The sequence below is a fragment of the Lissotriton vulgaris genome, unplaced genomic scaffold, assembly GCF_964263255.1.
Source record: "Lissotriton vulgaris unplaced genomic scaffold, aLisVul1.2 SCAFFOLD_303, whole genome shotgun sequence".
Lineage (NCBI taxonomy): Eukaryota > Metazoa > Chordata > Amphibia > Caudata > Salamandridae > Lissotriton > Lissotriton vulgaris.
The window spans coordinates 1,288,813-1,313,701 of record NW_028246227.1 but is presented as its reverse complement, the minus strand read 5'-3'; the positions used below and the strand labels follow the sequence as shown (position 1 = coordinate 1,313,701).

Sequence of the window (24,889 nt, the reverse complement as noted above, 5' to 3'; positions counted from 1 at the left end):
CGAGGGGAATTGGAGCGCAGACAGTTGTTTCGCAGATGACGCTGTGAGCGCAGAAATTAGGACCCTACTGGCGGAGTATCATGAGGAAGCGGACAGGGAGATCAAACACATGAGCAAATACTCCACGGCTCGGGTATATGGAGAGGGGGAGCAGCCGAGCGCAGTGCTGGCCAACCTTATGAAGGGAGCATGGCGGCGCCATCACATCCCTATGGTGAACACTGCTAAGGGAGTGCCAACCACATATGATAGAGAAATAGCTGAGACTTTAAAAAAATTACTACTCGGATCTGTATTCCTATAAGGACGGCGATATGAAAGAGGAAATTATTGACTATTTAAGTCATATAGACATCCCCACACTGGCCAACTCCGATAGGGAATTTCTCATGCAACCAACAGAAAGGGACGAGATTCTGGACGCGCTTGCCAGTATGAAATCGGGCAGCGCACCAGGGGCGGACGGCCTAACGGCAGGCTTCTACAAAGCCTTCAAGGACCAACTGCTACCACATCTGTCGACCCTCTTTGACGACATGTGTAGAGGGCAGCATGCCACAATCTGTGGTAAATATTTTAGTAATTTACCTTGAACGGAGTTTCTATAAACAATAAATTCAAGTATGAAGAGCAGAGTCCGTGGTGGTTCGAATTCAGGGTCTTTATTCAGAAACTCGAGTTAAGGGAGAGCTCCGTCACCTAGGGAGGATCGGAAGAATCTCTAACTTTACATTCTGAACACACAGTATTTATAACAAGAAAAGAGGAAGGAACTTCCCTTCAATGCATGCCCGGATCATATGTTGCAATAAAACAGAAGTCATGTAGGCCCGGATCATATGTGGCAATGAAACAGAAGTCATGATCATAAAAGGAGATAACGTCGTGAAAAAGGGGCACGTGGTAGAAGAAATAAGGCTGAGTCATGTTTCAGAATAAGGAAGCACAAGAGAGTCAAAGGTGTGAAGAAATAACGCTAGGCTGGTTCCTTAGATAAGAGAAAGAGAGTCGTGACAGGATGTCTGTTTGTCGTGTTTCCGCATTCAGGGGGCTTTTCTTCTCGGAATTGGTTGTCGTGGTTCAACAGAGCGGGGGTTACTTCTCGGAATCAGTCTGATCTTAGGGAAATGGTTACAGATGGGGGGGTCTTGTTCTCGGCATTGGCTTGACCACAGAAATGCACGGTTTAAGTGAGGAAACTGGTTCGCGGAATCGCCCTGAGCATGAAGATGTAATGTTGTCTTTAGGGGAGGGCGAGTGCGTGTGCAACTTCGTGAGGTGCATGATCAGCGCGTGATTAGCTCGTGTTCGTGTGCTCGTGTTCTCGTGCGTTCATGTTTTAGCACGATGGGCTCGGGGACGTGACTGAAGAGGGTGTATGATGGGACATAACTTATGATAAAAAGAGTCTTTTTCCACAAATCTATGAGAGAGGCTATCTTGGTTACTATATTGAAGCCGAGAAAGCCACACGATGAGTACAGCTCATACAGGCCCCTGTCGTTGCTGAACGTCGATACCAAACTATTTGCCAAGGTCCTGGCCACTCGATTGGCCCTGCTTGTTAACGGACTGGTAGCCCCGGACCAGGCGGGGTTTGTCCCTGGCAGAAACCTAGTTTATAAGTGATCCAACATGTTCGACCAAATAGAAAGGCACTGGCAGTCTTTCTCGATATGGAGAAAGCCTTTGATTCTGTAGTGGCCCTTCATGCGTGTAGTGCTGCAGCGTATGGGCCTGGGACAACCATTTCTCCAAAGGTTGGGAGCGTTGTACCACGAACCGAGTGAGAGGCTCCGTATGGGAGACCTGGTCATGGACCCCTTCCCTATTAGCAGAGGGACTAGGCAGGGATGCCCCCTCTCGCCCCTCCTATATGCCCTGGTGGCTGTACCGCTAGCTTGCGCTCTGCGGGAATACCACGGGAACGAAGGCATAGGCTTCCCAGGCTACAGGATTATAGTTTCGATGTACGCAGATGACACCCTGCTGTACGTCCGCGACCCGGATAACAACTTATCATCAGTACTTAGGGAGGTGGTACGCTTTGGGGCACTCTCTGGTCTAAAGGTCAACTGGACCAAGTCGCTCGCCTTTCCACTTACACCGCTCACGCAGCAAGCACAAATGGAATACCCTCTCCAGTGGACCACGGATACGGTCTGCTATTTGGGGATACATCTGCACACAGATTAGGAAATCCTCTTTATAGCCAACTATGGCACTGCGATTAGTAAGCTAGAAGACTACGTGCTTCATTGGAGCAAGCTTCCCCTGTCCCTAAAGGGGCGCATATCTATCATGAAAATGGTTTTGCTCCCTAGGCTTTTGTTCTTGTTTCTTACCTTACCAATTGTCCTCCCCAAATCATTTTTTACACGACTGCAACAACTGATGACAAAGCTAGCCTGGGCGGGCGGTCAGCCTCGCCTCCGGTGGACACTTACTATGCCTTACACAATGGGCGGGCTTGGAGGCATACTACAGAGCGGCACAGGCGTCACATTTACACACTTGGCTACACGGAGACAGAAACATACCTCATGTTCGCATGGAGACCATCTTTGCACAACCAGATACACTCCAGCACACTATTTTCCAGTCAATGGATCGTAAAACGGGCATACTGGACTCTATAACAGCCACCAATCATGCATGGCACAGCCTCTTACAGATGCAGGGTGGGGCATTGCTGTACTCACCTGTGATGCCAGTTGACTGGGCCATATGGATACCGCCACTCACGGAAAAGGGAGTGATTGAAGCTTTGCATAAACTGAACGTAAACACAGCTGGAGACTTGTTCGCTGACGGAGTGGTTAAGACGTGGGAGCAGGTGCTGGGCACCAGCGTGGAGCCTCCGCTACAGACGCGATTTCAGTTCCATAGGGTGCGCAGCGCTTTGGGTGACTTGCTGGGTGGGGACATAACGGAACCCCCTGAGGTCCCTGAGCTTACACATGTAATCAAAACCGCATCACCTAGGGGGCTGCTGTCCAGTCTGTACGAGCTCACACAGACAATTACACGGTACCCACACTCTAAGGCACGGCTGGCGTGGCAGACCGACTTAGGCATGGTATTAGATGAGGACACATGGCGCTACTGCTGCACTGTCACTAAGAAGGTTTCACTCAATGGCAGACAGACTAGTCCACTTCAAGTTCTTAAACCGAGTGCCCCAGCCGTTAGGCCAACTCCTCTCCCCTTAAAGATCTTGCCCACTTCAATCAATCAATCAATCAATCACAGCATTTATATAGCACACTACTCACCCAAAGGGTCTCAAGGAGCTAGGGAGGGGGGGTCCGCTATGGTCGAACAGCCAGGTCTTGAGTTGCTTCCTGAAGGCGAGGTGGTCCTGGGTCAGGCGGAGGTGGGTCGGGAGGGAGTTCCATGTCTTGGCGGCGAGGTAGGAGAAGGACCGACCTCCTGTGGTGGCTCTTCGGATGCGGGGGACGGCGGCGAGGGCGTGGCCGGTCGATCGAAGCTGGCGTTTGGGAGCGTAGAAGTTGAGGCGGCTGTTGTGGTGGTATCCCGGGCCTTGGTTGTGTAGGGCTTTGTGTGCGTGGGTGAGGAGTCGGAAGGTGATTCTCTTGTTGACCGGGAGCCAGTGCAGGTCTCTCAGGTGTCCGGAGATGTGGGTGCGACGGGGGATGTCCAGGATGAGGCGTTCTGGATCCGCTGAAGTCTCTTCTGGAGCTTGGCGGTGGTTCCGGCATAGAGGGAGTTGCCGTAGTCCAGACGGCTGGTGACGAGGGCCTGGGTAACCGTCTTCCTGGTCTCGGTGGGGATCCACCGGAAGATCTTACGTAGCATGCGCAGGATGTTGAAGCACGACGAGGAGACGGCGTTGACTTGTCTGGTCATGGAGAGGGAGGAGTCCAGGATGAAGCCCAGGTTACGTGCGTGGTCTGTTGGTTTGGGTGCGCTGCCCAGGGCGGGGGGCCACCAGGAATCATCCCAGGCGGAGGGTAAGGATCCCAGGATGAGGACTTCCGTCTTGTCCGAGTTCAGTTTCAGGCGGCTGTTCTTCATCCATTCGGCTACCTCTTTCATCACTTCTGCCATCAGGTTCATTTTTACTTGGGAAAATAAAGAGTGCTTAGTTTGTAAACGAACAAGTGCTGGCATCAAACGTTTTTCTTTGAAGCTTGTGGCCCGTGATTAATACCAGGGCTTGATAGTATGGTTTCTACATATGCATCTTTAATCCACCATCAGTCACGCCTTTACTCGTTATCTCAGTCCTGGTACTGTGTGCGGCAGTGGAGGGTCTCTGTGCTCTGCAACCATTGCTATGTGCGCCAGTAACCAAACCGCGCGTGTCTGCGGCGCCAAATGGCACTCAAAACGTTTACTTTAAAAAGTAAAAAGATGGTGCATTTTCACACATACAACGCCACAATAAGGGTCTTAAGGGCAGTTTGCAAATTTATTGTATTGCCTTTATTTTCATTGTTGTGTCTGACTGCTGTTGTCCGTCTTCCCCGCTGCCTGTACGTGGTCCATGCCATTTTTTCTTCCCTCTGTTCCCCTCGCTGTACCCTTGCTCTCTGCCCGGTCTTTCCTTCTGTACCCCCCGCTGCCCGTGTCTCTGCCCGTTCTGCCTTCTGTTCTTAGCTGCCCCTATATTTCTGTATTCCGGATTTTGCCTCTGTGCCATTAGTTTTTTGTGCCCGTCTGCCCTCTGTGCTACTCGTGTTTGTGCCCCTTTTGCCTTCTGTTCCACTCGTTTTTCCCTAATTTTTTGTGCCCTTCTGCCCTCTGTTCCACTGGTTTTTTTGTGCCTTTCTGCCCTCTGTTCCACTCGTTTTTTTCCTTGGTTTTGTGCCCTTTTTGCCTTCTGTTCCACTCGTTTCCCCAGCCGCTGTGACCCTGCGGCCCCGCCCCCCTGACTGCCCACTGTGACCTTTTGTTTAAGTATTGCTGTTAATCAGAGCCCCTTCACGGGCTCTGATTAACAATACTTAAACAAAAGGTCACAGTCTGCCCCGCGCTCCCACAGCCACGAGCCCCACAATCCCCAGCAGCCCCTCCTCCTTACCTGCACTCCTCACAACCGCTCCGCCACCACCCCATGGAAAAGTGCCTCATGTTCGCGCCGCTTGCTTCTTTAAAGCGGCCGGCGGCGCGACTCACGTGACGTCCGGTGCGCGCGCTCCACGAGAGGCGGTGCACGCTGACGTCAGGGGAGGTTCCCGCGCCCTGGAGGCAACGGTGGTGGCTAGACAGTTCTTAGCTGGCATCAGGTGGTTTTCTGATGTTTGCCCCCTCCAAACCCTATAGCCTCATGGGTAGAAAGTTCCCCCTCCAACTCCATGATTCTTCTACTGTAACTCCCCAACAGTGGCAGTGACGTTACTATTTCAGCTCTTCTTACACCTCCATATCATCAGAGGGCCCAAAGTTAAAAATTTATTCTGATTGTACAATTGCTTAAAAGCACGAAAGTATAACAGAACTGCACCATACAAGTATAAAAAAACACACTAAAAGGTTTTTTCTGGACAGATAAACATTACTTAATGATTAAAAGAACTAGTTCTTTCTCTCTCTATTCTTCTCACTTACTCTGTCTGCCTCTCTATCAGTGTCCCCGTCACTCTCCTGTGCTTCACCTTCCTTTGACACGCTCCTCTTATTTTCTTTCTAATGTTCCCTCTTTTCTTTTCACTACCTTTGTGCCCTCTTTCTGAGTCTCTCGCTCTCTCCCTCCCTCTCTTATATACTGTCTCTCTGCATGAACTCTCTCTTCCCCGGATTTTATCTCTACCATGTCTCATTCTCTCTCCTGCTCTCTCGACCCCCATCCCTTTCTATTGTATGTGTAAATTTTGTTGTTTCTCTCCAGTATCAGGGAAGGCTTCTGTTTCATATGCAATTGTATTTATGGCCCGCTTTGAGATATTTTAACAGAGTAAGCCATGCGTAGTTGGGAGTAAAATTAACCCGCAAAATAAAGGTAATTTCCCGTTCCGGAGCCACTGCACATTGGCTCCTGCAAACTTTTTATACTGGTTGTAAACGTTAATCACGGTTCATACTTTGAAGCGCTTAGATTATCACAATATTTCGCGAAGCGTTCCAATAGGTAAACCCAATAAAGAAATGCATTCCTGTTAAATACCGTACTGCAGGCTGGGTTCCCTGTTAAATTACTGTACAAAACCACACGCCGAACAGATAGCAGGGTCGGTCGCGTACTTGTTGCACAGATCTACTGACTGCACCCCGTGTCACGTCTGAGCCGGTCACCATTCCAGTATTTGATACAACTTACAACATTCAGTTGAGCATTAACAACGCGTCCTAGTGAAGCACACAGGCAATTGTGCATGTAGTGTCACTACATAAAATATCCCCATTATTATTATTACACCCACCAGACTTGTGTTACTTTGGGGGTAGACTTGCGCGTTCGGAATGAGCGACAAATGTCTGACCTGACCGACGTCTGGAGCTAAGGGGTTGAATCCCAGATTGATAGGCAGGGGTGTGGGAGGAAGCCAACCACCCCCAGATCTGTGGGCTGCCCTATCAGCCCACCCCAATGTCCTTTAGGTTCCTCTGATGGGCAGCTGTGCTTGTGTTCAGACTAAGGTGCCCCGACAGAACTGCACTGAACGCGGTTCAGTTGCCCCGGATACACCCTCAGGGCCAGAGAGGGGGGGCAGGAAGTGGGTTAGTAGTTGAGGGGCTCAGCTGGAAATCTGTTTGCAGCCTGGGTTGGGAGGGTGGCGAGTGTTGTTGCATTGCCTAATAACATCCGCACACTTGGTTGTGAAACGGCTCACAACAGTATATGGTTACGGCTCAGACACACACGCAATGGCGGGGCTAGGGTGGGGACGTCCTGGTGGCAGGACCCTCTATCTGCCCCCAGTTCTTGTGTTTCTGTGTTCTGCTGCTTGCATGGGTGCTATGGTGCTTTAAACCATACTGCACCCACCATACTGCACTCTGCGCATAGTGTGATGTGCATTTATCAGCAGTAGAGACTTAAAAACAAGCCGTATCAGTCAGGGTAAACGCTCGCCAGGCAGCCGGCACCCGATTTTCACTTTTAACATTAAAATTAAAGCGCGGATGCCGCAATTATACTAAAAGTAAAGAAATAGATGTTTTTTCTGTTTCTTTACTTTTGGTATAATCGTGGCACCAGCGCTTTACTTTTAATGTTAAAAGTAAAGCATGCGTACCAGGATTATACCCAAAGTGCGCTCATCACAATGCCGAGTTTTCTCTTTTAGAACCGTTCCACTTGGACGGCTGCCATAAAAGGTTTATCTTCTTTATGGGGCCATCTGTTTGGACCCATAAAGATGATAACACACATAAGTCAAGGAAGCCAGTCCAAGTGGGACGGCTTCAAAAGAGAAAAGAGTATATCACTAATACCTCTTTTCCAATGGCTGGCCACCGTTTAGCATGAATAGTGACGCCAGCCCATGGAAAAGAGGGGCGGGGCTTAACCTCGCTAGTGAAAGTACTCTGTAAACATAAAATCTCGCGAGCTCGACTGCGCATGTGCGCAGTTCACCACGAGACCTAAAAAATCAAGTCGAAGAGTGCATTTTGAAACACAACTTTAAGGTAAATTTGTGAAAAAGTCATAGGCTCTATGTAGTATCCTGCATATTATACTGTAAGGTGCTTTACCAGCCCTGCTCTGCCAGTGCCGGAGCTCTGACTCATTGGCATGTTGGAGTCTGATGATGCCTCGGGATATTGGGACTGAGGGAGCAGAGCGACAGATGGTCATGGGCTGAGCAGCTGACAGGCAGCTCCTGGTGGGGCTCTGATCTACCACAAATCTTCATGATGTCCTGTACCTCACAACCTGTTATCTTTATGAATAAAGCATCCTGAAATACAACCTTCCTGAGTGGACCTTCATCACTACACTCTAGAGCAACATTCCTCAAACATTCAAGTCCTCTTTTGGTGAGCATAGCAAATGAAACCTGTCACTGCAGAGGAACTGCACCGTGCCGTCTACACCGTCAGCCCTGTGCACTTCCAGCTCTATGCGTTTCCAACAATGTACTATGCCAACGCTGGACACAGCCAGACCCCCCCGACACAGCCAGAGCCCCCCTGATACAGCCAGAGGCCCCCCCGACACAGCCAGAGGCCCCCCCCGACACAGCCAGAGGCCCCCCCCCCGACACAGCCAGAGGCCCCCCCCCGACAAAGCCAGAGGCCCCCCCCGACACAGCCAGAGGCCCCCCGACACAGCCAGAGGCCCCCCCGACACAGCCAGAGCTGCCCCCGACACAGCCAGAGCCGCCCCCGACACAGCCAGAGCCCCCTCCGACACAGCCAGAGCCCCCCCGACACAGCCAGAGCCCCCCCGACACAGCCAGAGCCCCCCCGACACAGCCAGAGCCCCCCCGACACAGCCAGAGCCCCCCCGACACAGCCAGAGCCCCCCCGACACAGCCAGAGCCCCCCCGACACAGCCAGAGCCCCCCCGACACAGCCAGAGCCCCCCCGACACAGCCAGAGCCCCCCCGACACAGCCAGAGCCCCCCCGACACAGCCAGAGCCCCCCCGACACAGCCAGAGCCCCCCCGACACAGCCAGAGCCCCCCCGACACAGCCAGAGCCCCCCCGACACAGCCAGAGCCCCCCCACAGCCCCCCCGACACAGCCAGAGCCCCCGACACAGCCAGACCATTACTGTTGCAGCAGTGCTTGGTGTTCAGTCCGCGTTTCCTCCAGAGAAACTGTAGTTTAGTGAATTTGTTTTGTTAAACCGTTGGTAGTCCTCTCAGCTGCTTTCAAAGGAGTTCTGAGCTAGAAGATTCACGAGCTGTCCTTGCACCAGCAGCTTCTTTGCAGAGTTGAAAGATTAGTCAAGACAGTTCCAGTGACGCAAGTACAGCTCTGGGAGCAAACTTCAAAATATATAAAGACACTACTCAGTTTTTCGAAACTTTGTTTCCGTTGCTCAGACCCCAAATAGCACTCATGGTTCGTATTCAGAGGGTTCTTTTAGAAGAGTCTTAGGTTTAAATAATTAGAACAATAAGCAAAAACTTCCACAATAAGCGAAAACTTGCCTGTGTTGTTGCTCCAGTTGAGAGTAAAGGCGTTGTTGATTCCACCTGCATTAAAAAGAAGAGAAACGTTAATAGTTCTACCAGCAGTAGCAGATATTGATTAGTTAATAGACTGCACATTAGTTACTTTGAATTGTAATTGCATTCCTACAGGATAGTCACACATTTTGCCCTGTTGTGAAATCACTAGGAGTGAAGGAGGCGGTTCCTATATCTCAACCCCTCTTTTTGTAAATCTTTGGGTATCTAGTGTAGTCTACTTGAAGATTTCACATAGGTTCAATCTCTACATATATTCACACGGGGGACCCTTTTAAGCAGACCCTGGTGGGCTCCCTTATGGAAACTGAGCACATAATGCCTCTTCTCTGGAAGACTGGCCTTTACCCCCGGTGAACACTGCAACGCACTTTCACTCCATATTTCAATCTATGAAATAGTTTCTACATGATCGCAGCTATGGTCGAAACGCTGATCTTGGAAGGGGTAAAGTTCCATCTGCTTCATTTCAACTGTCCGCAAACTCGGGTATGTCCCTACCCCTCTCTTTGAAAGCAGACAGGAAGTAACTCACACACATCTTACCTTAGACAGGGCTACATCTCTCATCCTGTACTCAGTTTTCATTCAGCACCAAACTCACATCAATCCCCATGCAATGAAGCACTTTCACCCTGCACTCAGGCACTTATCAACCTTTATTCTTGCACAGAAAGTACTCACACCATTCTCTCTGCCTCAGACACTTATCAACCTTCATTCTTGGACAGAAAGTACTCACACCATTCTCTCTGCCTCAGACACTTATCAACCTTCATTCTTGGACAGAGTACTCACAGCATTCTCTCTGCCTCAGACACTTATCAACCTTCATTCTTGGACAGAGTACTCACAGCATTCTCTCTGCACTCGACCCTTATCAACCTTTATTCTTGCACAGAAAGTACTCACACCATTCTCTCTGCCTCAGACACTTATCAACCTTCATTCTTGGACAGAAAGTACTCACACCATTCTCTCTGCCTCAGACACTTATCAACCTTCATTCTTGGACAGAGTACTCACAGCATTCTCTCTGCCTCAGACACTTATCAACCTTCATTCTTGGACAGAGTACTCACAGCATTCTCTCTGCACTCGACCCTTATCAACCTTCATTCTTGCACAGAGAGGACTCACACCATTCTCTGCACTCGACACTTATCAACCTTCATTCTTGCACAGAGAGGACTCACACCATTCTCTCTGCGCTCAACCTTCATTCTTGTACAGAGCGGACTCACACCATTCTCTCTGCACTCAACCTTCATTCTTGCACAGAGAGGACTCACACCATGCTCTCTGCAGTCAACCTTCATTCTTGAACAGAGAGGACTCACACCATTCTCTCTGCACTCAACCTTCATTCTTACACAGAGAGGACTCACACCATGCTCTCTGCACTCAACCTTCATTCTTGCACAGAGAGGACTCACACCATGCTCTCTGCAGTCAACCTTCATTCTTGCACAGAGAGGACTCACACCATTCTCTCTGCACCTCTCAACCTTCATTCTTGCACAGAGTACTCACACCATTCTCTGCGCTCGACACTTAACCTTCATTCTTGCACAGAGAGGACTCAGACCATTCTCTCTGCACTCATTACTCTGCTCCACCACCTCTGAACGTATTATTTTCCCCCCAGGCGAAACCTAATGCATTTACCATTGCTTGTTTTTTTCAGTGTTGTTGCCCCTTGATATATTCAATGTGTTTGGTGGTGGAACCCAGTTAGAGTCTTGACAGAGCTGGGCATGGGTCTCAACTGCCTCCTTTAGCATCGCCACTGATCAGATGATTTATCGGCCATTTTTCATCCTGCAAACTCTGCCGAAATCCACTTGGGACACATGCAGGAGTGCATGGTTCATTGCACAAATGAGTTGCCATCAATATTTTGGTATCACAGATAGTGCAACTATCAAGGGTTTGAGTGTAATCAGGGCCATAGAAAGCTCCCCTCTCAGACCCACAGGTTTATGGGAGATCTCTAGACAGGAGTGCACTGTTCCAGCTGGTTCCAGGTTCCTTCTCTGGAAATCAATAAAGTTAGGCAAAGTTTGGGATTGCTCACGGGGCTCTGCTGCCGTCTCGCTCTTTTTACAAAGGTTAGAAGCTTTGATGGCAAACGACCATTAAAGAAAGCACCTGGTTTGTTTCTCATGTGTCTGTGTCGGACTGGCCCACAGGGCGACCAGGCAGTGCCGGAGGGCTGGGGACAGGTCACTGCGACCAGGCAGTGCAAAAGGGATGGGGACAGGTCAGTGTGGGGGCAGTGTCTGAGGGCTGGGGACAGGTCATTGCGATGTTACCTGCAGCAAGCTCAAAGCCAAGCTGTCTTCCATCCCTGCCAGAGCACTTCTACAGCTGTCCTTACCAAGTCAGAACTGCCCACTTTGCTAACGTGGGCCACATTTTCAGCCAATTCTCTAATGTGGCCACGCTGAGTGTTGTGCCCGGGACTCCTTTCTGTTCCGGTTCGAGACGCTCTCTGGCTCAGTTTGACCGCATTCGTGGTCTATTCAAGCACAAGAATGGAGATTCTCTTTAAGAACAGCTGAAAGCATGTCAAAGCCACAGGCCTGCGTTCCCTGCATGCACAGGCCACATCAGGACTTGGCACACGAGGCCCAGACACAGAGGAAGGAGTCAGAAAGGGCAGTTCAATGCTAGCACTCGGGGGGGGGGGGGGGGGCTGTGCAAGGATACTTCATGTCAGAACACTAGGGGGGGCGCAAGGACACATCAGCTCATAGCACTCTGAGGGGTGCAAGGACACATCAGCTCATTGCACTCTGAGGAGTGCAAGGACACATCAGCTCATTGCACTCTGAGGGGTGCAAGGACACATCAGCTCATCGCTCTCTAGGGGGGTGGGGTGCAAGGATACATCAGCTCATCGCTCTCTAGGGGGGTGGGGGTGCAAGGATTCATTAGCTCAATAGATGCAGCTGGGAGAGACCACGAAGTGGCCTCTTTAAAGAAGGGGACAACATGAGACACAGCAAGGCTATAGAAAGACTTCTGGGCGCTGTGTCTCTGGGGCATGAACATGACACTCGGAGGCGCTACTGACAGACTTCTGGGCGCTGTGTCCCTGAGGCATCAACATGACACCCTAAGAGGCGCTACTCACGGACTTCTGGGTGCTGTGTCCCTGAGGCATGAACACTGACCCTCAGAGGCGCTACTGATGGACTTCTGGGCGCTGTGTCCCTGAGGCGTAAACATGACCCCCTCAGAGGCACTACTGACTGACTTCTGGGCGCTGTGTCCTTGAGGCATGAACATTGTAGGAGTAGGGTCTGCTTCCTATGGTCACCCCCACTTTTGCTGTGATTTTCTGGTGTTTCGACTTTAGTGTGGCTGTGGGCCTGCTAATCAGACCCACAGCCCAGCTGTTCTCTCTCTAAATTGATACCATGTATTTTAGGTACATACCAGATTGGGTATTGGGTCACATTTGTGAGCCCCTGTATAGTGTACCATAGGTACCCAGGGCATAGGTGTATCCAAGGCCTACCAGGGGCTGCAGCATGTATTATGCCAGCCCTGGCTGGCCCTCCAAACTGACACCACAGGCTGATCACTCAGCTTGGGTAAGGTGGTGTAATCACCCCTTACTTAGATATAGTAAATCTATATCTACCTTATATATAGACACATAGTAACCTATAAGTCACTCCTATGGCAGGCCTTAACAATCCTGGAGGCAGAGTGTTGGTTTTGTGTGAGGGTGCCATAGCAAGAGCTGAGCCCCTCTGCAGCTTTCGGAACCATCTCCTTAGATCTGTTCTATTATATAGCCATACCATATGCTCTTAAGTGCATTATAATCCTCGCGGTTAATGCTAACTTTAGTTTGGCTTTATCAAAACATGTGTAAGGTGACAAACACTTTGGAATACTACCCCCCACCCCGCCAGTCCTGGCGGCGGGGGTAGCATTCCACCCTTCTAGAGGGAGAAGACGTGTAGTTACTGCTTTACCCGATTAAAGTTAAACAGAGCCTCAGCATCACAAATTGGATGCTGCTTCCATAGACACGAGTAACCTCCTGCTGCTGGGGGAAACTCCAGCAAAGAGCCTGGACAATAGGTTTCCTGTCGAGGGAGGTGCTAGCACCTCCCGAGACAGCCTGTAGTGTATTGGGGCAGGGTGGGTTGAATGGAAAGATGCTTTTCCAGACATTGCCGGGGGCACACAAGGTGCTCCATGCATAGCCCGGTTCAAACCAGTTGCTGGGGCACTCCAGCACTGCTCTGACGCAAAACTGGACAAAGGGAAAGGGGTGTAACCACCCCCTTCCCAGGTCCACCCATAGGAGGGACCTAGCAGGTAATCCAGCCCTTTAGTTTAGTATAAAGATAGGAGCTGTGTCCCCAGGACTTTAGATTATCCTGGAATGAAACTGATACAGAACTCTTGGACCTTCGACGTTCTATTTCGACGAGAAGACTGAAGACATCTCCCTTGTGGTCAAAGAGTGACCACCCTGTGCAAACAGGCACCACCAGGAACTTGCCGGTCTGCTTTGTCGACGCTCCTGCCAGAATCCGAAGACTCAGCGACACAGGAACTGGACTTCCAGACTTCCCTGACTCAGATCCACATCCACAGCAAAGCTGAGACCAGTGGTTGACACGAGAGATGTGGGACCGGACACCCTGGACATCCTGCATTTTGCTAACTGCATTGACTCCTGAGGTAACTTGAAGTTGTGCATTGGGGTACGAGAAGCCCCAGACCAGATCACAGTTTGCTCCAAACTCACCCCTTTACGAGTGTCACGTGGGGCTGCTCCTGCATTTCAGCTTGACACGTCTTTCCAGTTGCTAGCCCGCTGGCTAGTTTGCCCTCTGAAGACTTTCTATTGAATTTACAACACTGGCCTGGTTGCTGCAGGCTTGCTCCAGCTTTCCTCCAAAGGAGAAGCGCCCAAGACCGTGCTGGTCTGACTCGAAGCCAATATTCACTTCCTGCATGGGTTGCGTTTGCCAAAGCTTGTTGTGTCCAATCTGGATACCGATGCCGCAGTCAACTAGACTTTTTGTGGGACAGTTCGAATCCAGCTCCTGGTCATCGTCAACACCTCCTGGTCCTCGTGGCTGCAGAGACAAGCTTTACCTCTTCACCTGAAATCTCCTCTACAATGCCTGGTTCCTTTCTGGTTCCTTCCGGGTCACTGGCTAGTGACCCAGACTCTGCCCTCTCTGCTTTCAGGTTCTTCAGTTTCTCGATCCACCTGGACACTTTTCCTCTGGTAGCCTGCAGCACTTCTTTGCAGATTTCCATATAAAACATTGACAAAACTAGACATCAAAAAGCACCTATGCACCCGGCTTCCCTGGGTGAGGTAACACGAGTACTCCGGTGCTCCCGTGGGTCTTGACTCTTGAAGTGTCCTAGTCTAAAGGGGTTTTGTCGTAGTCCATCCGGAAGTGCCCTAAAACTGTAACTTTGTAACTTTTACGTTCCCATTTGTCAATGGCAACTCGCGATTGTTTAGACACTGGATGTGTCTCCCGTTGGTCTCCTACCTCCTATCCTTTGGTTGTCTAGTGTAGCCCCAGCGATTCTCTAGGCCTGCTCACTATTTATCGTGGTTCTTATACCCCTATTTTAGTATATGGTTTGTGAGGCCTCTAGGGCATTACTGTAAATTGTGCAACTTATCCTATGCTAATTAAGTAACTTGTGATGTACTTTTACCTCTAACCTCAAAGAGTGCAGAGGGGTTGTGTTAGAAATAAATACATATATATTTGATATATACCTCGTGTGGTGTCCTTTCATTTGTTATTCAAGGGATTATAATTGGTAAAAAACAGCTTCACATGCTATTTGGAGTTTAGCCAAGACTGCATGCGAGCTCTGCCATATTTATAAATAATGTTGCCATAACTGAAATGCTGCAAGCTCCCAAGAAGGCCGGTGGGGTCTATCGAATCTGGATCACACAATTCGCGGCAGTCTATTTTGCGAGCGCCAGCTGCCATATGCCCATTGCACAAGTTCATTCATGCCCCCTCTTGTGGCCCGGCCATGGCATGAGAGAGACTCAAGTCTCGCCTGTACTCTCTCAGATGCCCCCGCCGCTTCTGCCTAGTTCCTCCTGACGTCACATGACTGCACTCTACGCCGGCACATCCGGACTATTGAACCCGGCCTCCATGGTGCCACACCGGTGATTGACAGCTGCAGTATCGACTGCTTAGAGGGCAGCCCCCCCCTGTGTGTGCGTTAGACCTGGCACCTTGGCGTGAGTCTCCCTTCCACTTTTTGCTGATGTGCCTCAGATGTTTTGCTGGTGTTAGCTGCTCAGGGCACTGCGCCACAGCCAATCCGTGCAGCAGTGCAAGTGCTCTCAATATAAAGTGTACCTGTAATTGATCTCCATGATTGGCTCATTGGATTTACTGTCAGTCCCCAGTAAAGTGCACCAGGAGTGCCAGGGCTTGTAAATACCAATACTGCTAGTGGGCCTGCAGCGCTGGTTGCGCCACCCACAGAAGCAGCCTGGTACTGTCATGCACACACTTGCCAGCCCCTAAACCTTCCCTTTACTTCATATTAGTCACCACTATGGTAGGCCCAAGGGCAGGGTGCACTGTAAGTGTAAGGTAGGACAAGCCCTGATGTGTATGGCATGTCCTTATAGTGAATTACTGCCAAATTCGTTTTTCACTATTGTAAGGCTACCTGTTCTCTTAGGCCGAGATGGGCTGCTGGAATTATTACACTCTATAATCCCAGCAGGCCCAGGGAACATGGTAGAAAGTCAAGTTTAATATGCCTGAACTCAGAATAATATACTTCTTTTAGTAAAGTTTATTTTAATATCCTGTGTTTGCAAATGCTACTTTTAGAAAGTTCGTGTTAGCATTTGCTTGCCTAACCATTTCAGCCTGCCTCTGCTTGGATGTGTATCTGACTGTCTGGGATATGTGAGTGACAGGGCTGGGGGATGACAGGTGGTGAATGCCAGGATTACACCTTAGTGGGAGGTGGGAGTGCCCGTGGACTCTGAATAGGGCTGTGCTCTGCCACCACAATGCTGGCTCCGCCCCCTGGGGAGTGACTGATGACTCAGCCGACACCTGGCCCAGGGAGGGAGAAGCACTGTCAACAAGGTACTCCTGGCTGCCCCTGTCCACACAATGCTGGCTCGACCTCCTGTGGAGCGTCTGATGTGCCTGCCCCTCGCACTGAAAGAAGACACCAGAGTACACCCAACAAAGTGCTCAGAGACTGAAAGAAGTTATGCAGAGGCCCCCCTGGCCTGTAAGAACAAAGAAAATGCTGTATAAAAGTAGGAGCCCTGCTCCTTGTAAATCCGATCCTGTTGACGCCAAGAAGAAACTCTGCCTGAAGAGAAGGGCCTGGAAAAAGCTGCATGGAGAAGTATTGTCTCTAATCCTGAGAGACTGGCCTGTGGTGGGTGCCTTGCTGCAGAAGGAGAGAGGAAGGAAAAGACTAAGACTTTTTGAACTACTTGTGCATTAGACAATCTCCAAGGGCTTGCTGTGGAACTTGCCCCCTGAACTGTGCCCCAGGAACAGTGGGCGCTACTCCTCCTGGAAAGAGAAGCTGCCGGGCGGGCCCCAGCTGACATCGCAAAGACCAGCCTCGCTGGCCCAAGCAACGTACCTGTCGCCTGCCTAACTGCAGAACTCCACAGAAGAAGAAGTTGCCCTGAAGCCCCAGCGCAACCGTTCGTAAACTGCAGCGGCACGGGGAGAGAAGGAATACACGCTGAGCGTAGAGAGGCTTTGTTCGCGTCTCACACTGCTGCCCGGGGCCCTGCCCCCTCTTGCCAGACCAGGAGCCCTTCGCCGAAAGACCTGACCCTCAATGCAACGCTGCCCTCCTGAGCCGAGCCGTAGCTCGAATCTACAGAGGAAGACACCGCGACGTGGGACCTGGAATCGACCCCGGCATTGTCCGCCCCGGAACCCCCCTCTCAAGTACTCTAGGGTACTGTTTTGCTATTGAGGTCCGCCGCCCTCTGGACACGGAGTCCATTAGGCGCGCACCCCTCGTCCCCTGTTGGCCCCCCGCTTTGTGCGCTCTGAACTGTGAGACTCCGTGAAGCCATCCCGCAGCTCAGTTCGAGTCGTACAGCCACCCGAACGCCTCGTACTCTCACCGCGCGTTACGCGTGACACACGACACACGCGAGAGTTCGCAAGGCCCTTTTGCCCGTGGTATTACGAGACACCTCTCAGCCCTACGAGGTGCACTAACTCTCCCAAAGGGAGTCGGTACGCTGCAAACCATGCCCAAGTCCTTGAGCGGCCACTTCTAAAAGATTGCCACACTTGACTGTCCGCTTTTTGAAGTTTCCAGACTCTGTGCTCATCATCCTAGTTAAGTTGATCAAGCCTGGGGTGTGCACTGAGAATTGTGCGCTTGTGGCTGGTACTTCTCATTCCGGCCATTGTAGTGTACGCCGCGCACACCTGCTCACGTGAAAGGCGCGAGGGTTGATTGGGCCTTGAATTAGGAACCGAAAGAAGCGCACAGAAGCGCTAGGGAGCAATGTACTCTCCTGGAACTGGGTAGAAGGCCCCAAAGATTGCCTTCAAGAACTGTGGCACCCCTTTTGAAGTGTAAGAACTATTTTTAAAGCTGAACAAGAACTGTGGCAACCTGAACAAGCAACTGGAACCATTTTGAACTGTACAAAGACTGTATTTACAAGCCTGCTTTAAATCTATGTAAAGGAGATATATTTTTACAAGAATACAGTCTGGTGTCATTGTGTGGTGGGTTGGTGGTTATTGTGTGTGATACTGCAAATGTTTAACCCTATGTGCTCTAAAGATTAGCCTTGACTGCTTGTGCCACACTACCTAGAGGGTAAGCAGGGGTTATTTTTAGAGGGTAATCCTTCGCCCTGACTTAGAGAAGAGGGTCCCTGCTTGTCGCAAGTACATACCTGTGCCAACCAGAGAGCCCCAATTCTAACATTGGACGCAGCGGTAAGGATCACGAATTTACATTTGCAGTGTCCATGCAGTGATTATTGACCATTGCATAGTGATACAATCCAGTAACTTAGCCACAGACTTTTTAATTTTTTTCTTTGCTGGAAGAAGATCCCTTTTGTTTGAAGCCATGCCTGGCACAAACAGCGTGGAGAGGGCAATATCTGTAGCCTCTGAGGTGTTGGAGATAGAATGGGATGCGTCAAAGTTGGATGACTACACAAAAAAAGAACTGACGTTCTTTTGCAAAAAATTCAAGGTTCCACGTACAGGGTGCAAGAACAAGGAGGATTACTACAAGGCCCTGAAAGCCTGGATCAGGGCCGGACTGGGAACTCAAAGCAGCCCTGGCAAATTGTCAGACCAGCCCCTGTCCGGCGCGTTGCGTGCGAGCGTGCTTGATTACTACTAGGGAATTTGGGGGGGGGGAATTTTGGGAAAAAACCCACCAAAATGGTGCATTTTACAGCACATTTTTAATTACATATTTAATTGTATCAACTTTTAAAGCACAGTAAATAGTAGGTGATGACCTTAAAGAGCACCAGGTTACCCACCCAGTCATACGTACCCAGAGACATTCTTACAGAGAGCACCAAAAATAGACACAAGGAGTGAATCAGAGAGAACAAAGTAAAAGTGAGACCAGCCCCCATATGGTGTGTAGCGAGCAAGCGCAGTGAGCAACCACTACTAGGGGGAGTCTGGGGGGTTTTCGCCCCCAAGAAAATGTTGGGGACAGAAAGGCCAAAACAATGCATTTTCACACATTTTTCATTACATATTAGATTGTATTAACTTTTAAAGCATACTAAATGATCACCTTATGGAGCACCAGGATACCCAGTCATAAATCACAGACATTCCTACAGAGAACGCTAAAAAATGAAATGTCGAGCACAAAATGTATTATTAATATAAAATAGTATAAAGACATTTAAAAAAACACTTAACTTCAAACAACTGTGCAAAGGTTCAGAGGATAAAATGTTCAAGACAATGTGCAAACATTACATGATTTTTATATCCTGAGGGCAGAAACTGTGGCAATGTCACACAAGAGCATCTTATAACTAGCACCTAGGGCACAGAGGCCAGAAGTACTGGAAACATCACACCCAGGCCTGGTCACACCGGGCCAGAAAACATGGAAACGTTACACATATGCACCCAGACCAGTAAGCATGGAAATATCAAACATAGGCACCCCGGCCAGAAAGCATGGAAACGTCACACATAAGTTACCAGAAAGCATGGAAATGTCGAACACGGCCCCTGGCCAGAAAGAATGAAAAATTCACACAAAGGCACCCAGACAAGTGGCACTGGGACACTTTTCAGAGTGTGGGTGCTGCCTGCAATGTTGCCTGTACATCACTAAAGTCATGGGATTGTGAAACATTCTAGAATCACACACAGAACAAGGGTAGCAATTGAATCTCACCTATTCTGGGGCATATAAAACTTAAAAGTATATGCCAAACCGTTTAAATACACTGTACCCTGCTTTATGGACAGGGCTTGCACTAGTCGTGACATGTAAATAAGCACCTGCGTGGGTCAAGGGTTTAAAGTGCAGGGGCCCAGTCTTTAACCCCTTTGAAAAGGAGTACAAATAGTAAACTCTGACATGAAGAAGGCGCTGGTGGCGCCAGGGGCAACAGTCTTTTTTGGCACTCCCCATCATCTCCTTCTCCGAGGAATCCCTTGCCAACACCCTCCAACAGTGCCCTTCTTCTCTGCATAGCCATTCTCATAGGCATTTCATTTGTTTTTCATAGCGCTACTCTTACCAGGCAGTGTAGGTTGTGTGAGCACTTTACAACACACACCCATTACATATGGAGACAATTAATTATATGTGTGTAAAATCAGTCTTTATGAAATAATACATAAGACAATGTGAATTGCAGGGTGTAGAAATCACTTATCACCCACACTGGTAGGCAGTACATTTTAAGAATGAATTCTGGAGAAGTACAAACTCAGGATTAAAAAGGTACCTCAGTGGTTGGGGTTGGCTTTAATATTAAGAATATATTTCTACCCAAACAAACATTTTTTAGCAGCATTTGGATAATGAGAAACTGGGGAAAAAATAATGTTCTAACCTATAGCATGCAGTTTGCCTGCAGCTCTTTGATGACAGTTTATTGGTCATTGCGTTATATTAGGAACTGCTGGTTACAAAAACATGTCTGTGGCAAAAGCAGTAACCCACTGAGCTACGCACATAAAATACAGTTATGTGATTTGCATGGTACATGTTCTTTGCAGCAGACTTATTAACCCTTTGTGCTACTTTATGTTGAGTCAAAACTGTCACTAGCCACTAGCCCAAACTCTGATCTCTCTAGCAGGAACATTAACCACCAGAGTTAACTTGCCATTTTTATTGTTGCCTGAAAACTGCTGGACACACTACCCACAAGGTACTTTGCAGCAGGTGCTATTAAACCCAGAAGTTATTTCTTCACACAACGCCCCCCAGGTCAGCACCAGGTGCGGCTGCACCAGTCAGTCCTCCCTAAAGAGGTTGGTACCTGCCTGATTGTCTGGTAATTGAACTTTTATTATTTATTTATTTCTCTTTGAGGTTTTATATAGCGCTGGCTGGACCAGAAGTATCAGAGCGCTTTACATGAGTATAAAATAATTGCAGTCACAGGAACCAAAAATCAGCAAACAATCAACAGCATTGAAATATAGCAGATTACAACATTTTTAACGATTTGTAACTATACAAAAACAGGTAAGAGATGAGGAGCAATTTACAATACTAAGAGGAATGATAGGACGAGGAGTTAGGGTTTTGAAGGAGGTGCACTTACCTGCAGAAAGGGAAAGCAAATGAATCCCCAGATGATGAGTATAGCCGGTCGCACTCGTATATTTAATGCGGCATAACTATGCAATTGATGTGAACCACAGGTTCCTACGGTGCACGTGCACATCAATTGCATCATTATGCGAGTGCGAGGACAACAATCTGGTGCCTGGTGTGTGAGGGATGATTTGACATCTTTAACACTTCGGATCAGAATATCGGATTCGGTCAGTTATATATGTACGGGTAAATACGGTGAGCACTGGAAAGAGTCTCCGAGGAGAGACACGTAGTATTGCTGCTAACAGTTACCTCGATCATGAAAGTTACATTTAGTTATTTATAAAGTTTTATATAGCGTGAACTTGAACCCGAAGGATATCAGAGCGCTTTACAATTTGAGGCAAAGGTAACAAATCAGAACATTAGTCTAACATGGGGGAATCTAATGGGCATTGAGATGTTTACTCTTCTCAAAATCGGAATGGTTGTTTGTTGGAAATGGGGGTCTCTAGTTGGCAGTGGCTGGCCATTGTCCAAGTGGGGACCATTCTTCCTAAGTCAGAGTAAGGGGGCTACAGCCTTTGATAACACCTGCTCAACCCTGTGGTAACGTAGCACGAGCAGCTAAGCTTATCTCAGAGGCAGCGTGTGAAGCATTTATGATCATACACAGTGAAGGACACTACAAAGGACACCACACAAGTAGTTATAAAAGATGCGTATCTTTATGCATAGACTTAACACAAGAGACACTCTAAAAGGACTAAAACTGGTGCAAATGTCTGTGGCGGCGGACTCATGATTACAATAAAATTATGAAAACATTACACCTAGCAATCAGAACCAACCCAGCACACAAAGCCTGTACTATTAGTAATACTTAGAGCTCCCTTTGCCAAGGATTAACTCCAGCTAAAGTATTTCAAAATTACAATGCACAGAACTCCATCACTCTAAGCCCTTCTCTACCTGGTATTTTCTTGCTGGAGCTTCAATTGAAATAACTAAGTGAGGTAACAAGAAAAATCCGCAGTATAAAATGGACTGGCAAATAAAATTAGTCAAATAAAAGGTTGATCCATGATGGTGGTTCGCGTTAACTAAAACAAGCAATAGAAATAATAATGTTAAAAAAGAGCCACGTATCTACATGTACAGTAAACAACTGAGGACCACCAAAAGAAACCCCTTTGTATGTTCCTGTGTGAGACACTGCCATTCATATTGTTACTCCCTGGTGTTGGATCTGGTTTTGCATGATGGTTTCATATGCTAATACAGATTGAGCAAACCATAAGACCTCATACTAATGGCCCAATACGATCAGTGTTATTTCCACACCCTGCATTCACCAATGCAGCTGGGCGCATATTTACCGGAATTAGTATTAATAGAATTAGGAACAGCAAAAATAAAGTAGGAACCTAAAAAAGACAGGAATATAACTGCACCAAAAGAAGGTCACAAAATAACGAACTTTCAAATTCAGAAACACACAGCTCAGAGCCCAGTCGGTCCTATAGCAGAGTAAATGCGCCCAAGGCCTTCACAAGTCGGAACTATATTGGGGGCAGACATCCAAGCCTTAAACAACGCACATGATGCCCCTAACTTGGACACAAGCACATGTATAGCACAAGCGGAAGGGCATAAAGCCAACACATCATCAAGTTATGTTCAGCTTTGAACCTCTTTATCCTTAGTCATTGGTATTTTTTTAGCTCAAGATCCGACCCAACTAACAGCAAAGGTCAGCTTAAGTGTCTTGTAATGCAGGATCATACAGTGATGGAGTTCCTGGAAACAAAAGCAAACATGTCAAGCGCAGAAGCAAATGAACCAACAGATGGACAGAACCGAGATCAGTTCGAGCTCTTTCTAGTTCACCAGTGAAGGACAAGTTCCTCTTTGAGACTAAACCTTCCCTAAGCCCAATGAAACTGCCCGTGCCTGAGGTGGTCCCAAGAAGCCCCCTCGAAGGATAAAGGAGATGAGGCGAGGATGGATCCATGGCCTGGAAATAGTAGCTGAAGCCGAGTACCGGCAGCACACGGGCCGCTTCTAGCCACCATGGAGGCAATGTCTGGAGATCAGATGTCCATGATGGGACAGGCAGGAAGTACAGGCTGGCCGCGTCTCTGGTGATCAGATGTCCATGATGGGACAGGCAGGAAGTACACGCTGACCGCTCGTGGCCTCCTTAATATCCTGGCAGAGGAGTACCCATAGATGGCACAGACCAAAAACTGCAAGCAGCCAATGAGCTGAGCCAGAGAGCCCAAAAGCAGCCAATGAGCTGAGCCAGAGAGCCCAAAAGCAGCCAATGAGCTGAGCCAGAGAGCCCAAAAGCAGCCAATGAGCTGAGCCAGAGAGCCCAAAAGCAGCCAATGAGCTGAGCCAGAGAGCCCAAAAGCAGTCAATGAGCTGAGCCAGAGAGCCCAAAAGCAGCCAATGAGCTGAGCCAGAGAGCCCAAAAGCAGCCAATGAGCTGAGCCAGAGAGCCCAAAAGCAGCCAATGAGCTGAGCCAGAGAGCCCAAAAGCAGCCAATGAGCTGAGCCAGAGAGCCCAAAACCCAACTCCATCCAACAAGCTCCCGCCGACAAGGTCTGTGTCAATGTGTAAGGTCTCCATCCTGACAATATCCTGCAGGAAGTAATACCACGATCCATCAGACCCCAGGAGGGTCCTGACTCTAGGCCGGGTCTTTATTCTTTCCTCACCTGAATTCATCTCTTTTCCAGTTGTTCCCGCTGCCCCTGGCCGTGACGCACGACGACGAGGGGCGCGCGTAGGGGGCGCGGGGCGGGCGGCGAGCGCGTAACGCGTCACTGCTACGGCGAGGGCTGGCCAAATGTCCTCCCAGGGCCGCCATTGGTTGCGGCCGCGCTACCACTGGATTGACGGCACTAGAGGACCACTAGTGTGGGCGAGGCTAGCAGGAGGGGGCGGGCCAACAACGGTCATGTTCTAGTCAGTATTTAACTTCGAACCCGACCGAGTCCGACAGCAATTGCGCAGCAAGTGTGTGTTTTTACAGACAGTAGTATTTATTTATAATGCCCAGATAATGACTTTGTATGCAGTGCTTAGTGTTAACTTTAGTGGTATTGCCGTATTGGTCCAGTCCTGACAGTCAGTGCCCCCCCTCCCCCCTAGCTAAAGACATACAAGTGTTTTGGCAGTGGTTTGCCTGTATAATTGTGCCCCCTTGATCATCACAGGGCCTCTCTGGTGACGTCACTCATCCATCGGGTCTGGTGGGGTCAGTGGGTCACGACTTGTTGTTGTGGCCAGGTGGAACTCCAGGGAGGGGATGATGTGGGGGGGGGGGGGTGCAGTGGCCAGGACAGTGGAACAAAACTTCAATCGCCCCCCTGCAAAGCGCTCCTCAGGCTCTCACACTCAGAAACTGGCCTGGACTGGCCATACCATAACATAACATGGGACCCAGCCCGTTTCATAACGAAGGAACTCGTATCCCTTCCTTATGTTTAGAGAGATAACTCTAATCACTAGTGTATGCGTAGACCTTTGTACTCTCTACCATTCCTATGTGACTCTTAGCGTATATCCATTCGTATCCCTTCCCTATGTATATAGAGATAACTCTAATCACTAGTATATGCGTAGACCTTTGTACTCTACCATTCCTATGTGACTCTTAGAGTATATCCATTGGTATCCCTTCCCTATGTATATAGAGATAACACTAATCACTAGTATATGCAGTAGACCTTTGTACACTCTACCATTCCTATGTGACTCTTAGAGTATATCCATTGGTATCCCTTCCCTATGTATATAGAGATAACTCTAATCACTAGTATATGCGTAGACCTTTGTACTCTCTTCCATTCCTATGTGACTCTTACAGTATATCCATTCATATCCCTTCCATATGTATATAGAGATAACTCTAATCACTAGTATATGCGTAGACCTTTGTACTCTCTACCAT

The 24,889-nt window shown here is 48.9% G+C and overlaps 1 long non-coding RNA gene across 1 annotated transcript in view; it reads right to left on the bottom strand.

Moving 5' to 3' along the window:
* The window catches only part of LOC147666035 (uncharacterized), a 46,936-nt gene extending 23,238 nt beyond the window's left edge, over nucleotides 1-23,698 (bottom strand). Inside the window, exons 1-2 of the long non-coding RNA XR_015304937.1 lie at nucleotides 23,652-23,698; nucleotides 9,069-9,113 (exon numbers count right to left, since the gene is read on the bottom strand). This is a non-coding gene — a long non-coding RNA (uncharacterized LOC147666035). The remainder of the gene's footprint in view (nucleotides 1-9,068; nucleotides 9,114-23,651) is intronic.
* Between the last annotated feature and the right edge of the window lie 1,191 nt (nucleotides 23,699-24,889).